Below are 5,498 nucleotides of genomic sequence, written 5' to 3'. Positions count from 1 at the left end.
TTTTCTCTAACACTGTTTTACCCCCCACCCTCCTGCCCACCCCCCTCCCAGCTCTTTCTCTCGCTCTCCATATCTCTCTCCCATCTTGTCTTGTCCTTGTCTCCTCAGAAGCCCTGGCAGCCGGATCATCTCTGTCTCTTAGTGTCAATTAAAAGTGAAATATCTGCATTTGTCAACATATCATTTGTGCTGGGCCCGTGATGCACTGCTGATTTGTCGGCCGATTCCTGACACCGGAGAGGGAATGCAGAGGCGGCAGTCTCCCTCATTAGACCTGGAGCTGGCACCATGATGGCTGACACCGCCGGGAGGCTTCGCTCCTACCGACACGATACTAACCCAGGAACAGGCCTCGTCTGTCAGTCCTGTCACTTGCCAGCCAGTCATCCAGGGAGAGCGAGGGGCAGATATGTGGTGGAGGATGAGTGTGGGGTGGGTGATTGCATCATGTACCCTACTCTGAGGGCCAGGGAGAGAGACTATAATGAAATTTATTTGTATAGCAAAATGTCAATATATGTCATGTTGTCTGAAGAATATGTGGGACATGTGGTTGTGGTGACAGCTAATTGTAAGATGTTCTAAAAATGATTTGAAATCAGGATTTTACCACAAGAATATTAGTAGTATGAATATGTATGTGCACATACACATTTTTTAATATATATATACCAAGTTTCAAAGGAGGACGGCGAGGTGGTGCAGTGGTTAGCGCTGTCGCCTCATAGCAAGAGGGTTCCAGGTTCGAATCCCGGTCTGGGCCCTTCTATGTGGAGTTTGCATGTTCTCCCTGTGCCTGCGTGGGTTTTCTCCGGGTACTCCGGCTTCCTCCCACAATACCAAAAACATGCACATTAGGTTAATTGGCTACTCTACATTGTCCCTAGGTGTGAGTGTGAGAGTGTGTGGTTGTTTGTCTTTGTGTGTTGGCCCTGCGATTGACTGGCGACCAGTCCAGGGTGTACCCCGCCTCTCGTCCGTAGTCAGCTGGGATAGGCTCCAGCTCCCCCGTTACCCTTACGAATAAGCGGTATAGAAAATGGATGGATGGATGGCAGTTTCAAAGGAGCACGGGCAGTAGTTGTTAAGATAATAAATTGTTGGGTGGCCCAAGCAGTCACATGTTGCTTTCTTCAGCAAGGTAGAAAATTGAAGTAAAAAAACACAACTGAGATGTAAAAATATATGGAATATATACTGAAACATAATAATACAAAATAACTTATTCATAATTTAGAAATAAATACATTTCAGTAATACACTAAAATAGAAGAACACACACAATATATTTGAGTGTCCATCAAGGTCCATCAAAACCAAACGAATCTGAAATGTAAAGAGATCATTTAAAAGCTTCCACTCTGGTGGGAAGGCTTTCTACAGGATTTTGGAGTGTTTCTGTGGGAATTTGTGCCCATTCATGAAGTAGAGCATTTGTGAGGTCAGACACTGATGTTGGACCAAAAGGCCTGGCTCATAGTCTCTGTTCCAGTTCATCCCAAAGGTGTTGGATGGGGTTGAGGTCAGGACTCTGTGTGGGCCAGTCAAGTTCTTCCACACCAAACTCATCCAGCCATGTCTTTATGGACTTTGCTTTGTGCACTGGGGCTCAGTCATGCTGGAATAGAAAAGGACCTTCAACAAACTGTTGTCACAAAGTTGGAGGCATAGCATTGTCCTAAATGTCTTGGTATGCTGAAGTATTAAGTGTTATGTGTGTTTGTGTGTGTCCATTCACTCTGGACAAAGTGTTCACTTACTGCTGCTTAATGAGAAAACATTCACTATTTGCATCTCAGTTTGTGAGCACAGAGCACAGCTCTCTTTTGCAGACCCAGTCAGACTGATAAGACAGCTGGAGTATTGCTTCAAAATTGTTAGTATTGAGTTACATTTAAAATAAGTCAGCAATGTGTCTTTCCAGCGAAATGTAGACTGTGATCTTCATGACAGTAGAATTTGTTGTCACGTTGTTAAATGATTTTAAAGTTTTCAGGTTCAGGTATTTTATTGAAAGCAGAACATTTCCAAAGGTGGCTGTATTTGTTTCTTTTATTTTACAGAACAGTTCTTCCGCCTTTTTTTAACTTGCTTTGGAGTAGCAAGATGATCTCACGCCAGCATTCCTGGCTCTTCTGTCCCCACACAGTGGGATCAGGGATGATGAGGAGGAGGATGCTTGTGCTGCTTCACTTGCCATCATTAGGGAGGAGAAGCACTGACCAAGGCAGCAGCAAGCCTGGGTGGGAGTTGTTCAGAGACAGAAAGGAATGCACCATTATAGCTTCAAAGAGAGAAGGGGGGTTGGGTGGGCAAGAGGGGTGGAGAGGGTGAATAATGTGAAGTGGGAAAAAAAGATTTTTTAAAAAAAAAGAAAAGAAAAAAGAGGGGAATGTGGAGGGGGCTCAACAGTTCAACTAATCTATTTTCAGACTGTAATGTTTTTGTTTGTTGGTTTGTTTTTCAGAAGGAGGTTCTTAATGAAAGTGCACATTTCTTTCAGGTGGTGAAGTAGTGTTTCATTTCAGTCGAACAAATATCTTCAGCGAAATCCCAAATAGTGTTGTCATTTCCTCCATGCTTGATGGAGATTTTCTTGACTCCTTGTTATTTGCAAATCAGATGATTTCCCCATCATGCCAGACAGTCAGTTTCATGTTCCATTCTTTGCTTCTCAAGTAAATACTTGCATGAATTTCTGAGTTGTGTGCGGATAATGTTCTAGCGAAATTTGCTTTAGTTTTTTACTTGGGAATACCCTCCTTTTAAAAATGATTCACCTCATGCAAAAGTTAAATATACAACATTCACTGCCATTAGATGTTGCACTGGAGCGCCAGCACTTCAGACTAAAACAGCTGGGTATGTTGTTCACTCATTAAAGTTGGAACTGCTCAATGCTCATGAAACTCAGATCAAGCTGTAAAATTAGGCAGTTCTGATCAAACATACAAAAACACATTCTAGTGTATAGTTTAGCTATAATAGGAGGAAGTTTCTTAGCCAGACTGCCATGTTGGAAGCAGATATGAGGACAGAAAGGGATTTTATTCTCTGCTCAGGACACCATTATTCCACTACATTGTTACACAGCCAACGGCTGCTTGCTGCTGAATGAATGTACAAGGCAATGTACAAGGCCAGAATATATATATACATATACACATATATATATATATATATATACAGTGACTTTTTACAAAATGAAAACCTCCATACAATCAACTTCCCATGTCTTTATTTTTCCTTGAACACTGTTCAAGACACATTTCATACCTACCAACTTTGATTCCAATCAAAGTGCCATCTATACAGAAAATTACAGTGTAACTATCTACTTGGATTGAAAGTAGGCTAAACATCTTAATTTACAGACAAATCATAAAATCTTCCCAGGTGTTCTGAGTACAAATGAGGAGTTTTGTTCCTAAATAAGGTATTCACTGTTAGAGGACAGTGTCTGCTTAGAAATCGCTGGCTGCCCAGAAAACAGAAAATTGTACAAAATTTTAATATGTAATTTAGTGTAGTGTGTAAATTCAAGTCCAAGTCCTGGGCTGACACTCCCAAACAAACTGAACCTTGTCTTTAAACAACTTAAAGGAATAATTATTTCCAAAAGTGAATATATTATGGGATAGAACTCCTCATGTACTCATCTACAGTGTGCTGTACATGGTACAGCTTTAGTAAAAACAACTCCAGTGTAAAACAACTACCATTCTGTACATAGCTGGGATACTTCCCTTTGTCCTGTATGTCTGTACGATACCACAGTTCTTTAACAACATTTGAATATTTGCACAGAGCTGCATCCCAACACATTTCTCACAGTGAGGTTTCTGTCACTGACCTCTCCATTGAGGTACAGACTACACACCGGCTTTGATCTGTCTGAGCAAGTCACATATAAACAGACCACAGGATTATTGTGTTACATGGATACAGGAGAACATGAAGGCACATACTATCATCTCATCATGCACCTACTCATACATTCCCTGCAGTTATTAAAAAAAACTGTAAAGTGATTCCTGACCTTTATTAAACCCTCCAGGTGCAAACAATACACAAATGGGGGGTGAGGTGGGGTTGGTGTAGAGAAGGTCATTACAGGTCCACTCAGCTCTGAGGAGTTGAGATCTGACCTGGGACCAGAGTTGGACCAAGGCAACATTATACTTGAGTAATGATGGTCTCATTTCACTGATCTTGGGTCAGTGTCAATATGTCTTGTGGGGAATTCATTTGAGGGAACAATTAGCTTTAGTCACACAGTCATAAGCATGACAGGACAGGAAATTGAGAGGCAATTGTCATTGATCACTGGTAACCATCCTAAAACAAAATCATGGTCAAAACTTTACTTACTACTCCTTTAAAATGACATTTGGTACTACAGTCAGTAATAATGACCAGTGTCACATTGAGCTGTGACTTGCATGTCACTTGTCTTTCACAAACTATTCTGTTGCCTTTAACATGAAACGTACAGTTTGTCTGCCTGAATTCACACCAAATCGGCACCTTTAGTTATCTGTAAAAGCATCCTGGTTAAGTGACTTTATAAAGTTAGCAGCACTGATGGGTACAGAGTGAAAGGCAAGTAGGTGGAATTTCCTGGAGTACTAAGAATTCTCAATTTAACATTGTACTGAGGATCTACAGCTGTCTGATCAGCATTTGGGAAAATACACTTATTTGCTTTCTTTTGAGAATCAGATGAGAAGACGGTCAACGTGTTACTGTAAGGTGGGATGAGGAGCCAGGATGTGTTTAGCCTGGTTAGCAGTTAGCATAAAGACTAAAATCAGGGGCTAACAGTTAAGCAGTTAGCTCTACCCAAAGTGAAAAAAAACATATTCTTGTATCTTGTTTGTTTAATTCATACAGAAGCAAAAATATAAAACTGAAACATTTTCCTTGACTTTAGCTGCAAACTTACCATTACTGACCATCTATCTTCTCATCTCGCTCTGTGAAAGACCTCAAGTAAATGGATTTTCTATATATTTTTTTTTTTTGGTTATTTTGTTATTTTTTTGTTGAATGTTATTTATGTCCATAAATACCGATGTGTACCTTAAACCACAAGATTCCTACAATTAAATACTTTTTTTTCAAAAATATTACAAAAAAATACAGTGAACTCAACTTATGCATTATACACAGCACAAAGACATGGATACAGTACTCACAGCATCTTAACACAGTAACAAAAGCAGTCAGGGCAGATGCTCTGTTGGGTCAGTGCACACACACAATATAATACAGACAATCAGCACATCCAGTTGGGGCCTCTGGATTCATGTTCCATCACATGAAGTGTCTGCATATGTTCATTCACATTAAAGACTGCAGCAGCTTAGATACAGTAAGAAGGAATGGAGCCAATGAAAGTCTGCAGACACATGGTGGAAGAATCCATCTTTCAACGTCAGAATGTTCTTTTCTTATGGAACAGGAATTATGTAATATAGAGTATTACAGTATAAGTA

The sequence above is a fragment of the Scatophagus argus genome, chromosome 4 (assembly GCF_020382885.2).
Source record: "Scatophagus argus isolate fScaArg1 chromosome 4, fScaArg1.pri, whole genome shotgun sequence".
NCBI lineage: Eukaryota > Metazoa > Chordata > Actinopteri > Scatophagidae > Scatophagus > Scatophagus argus.
The sequence above is the reverse complement of the archived record's forward strand: the minus strand, read 5'-3'. Positions refer to the sequence as shown.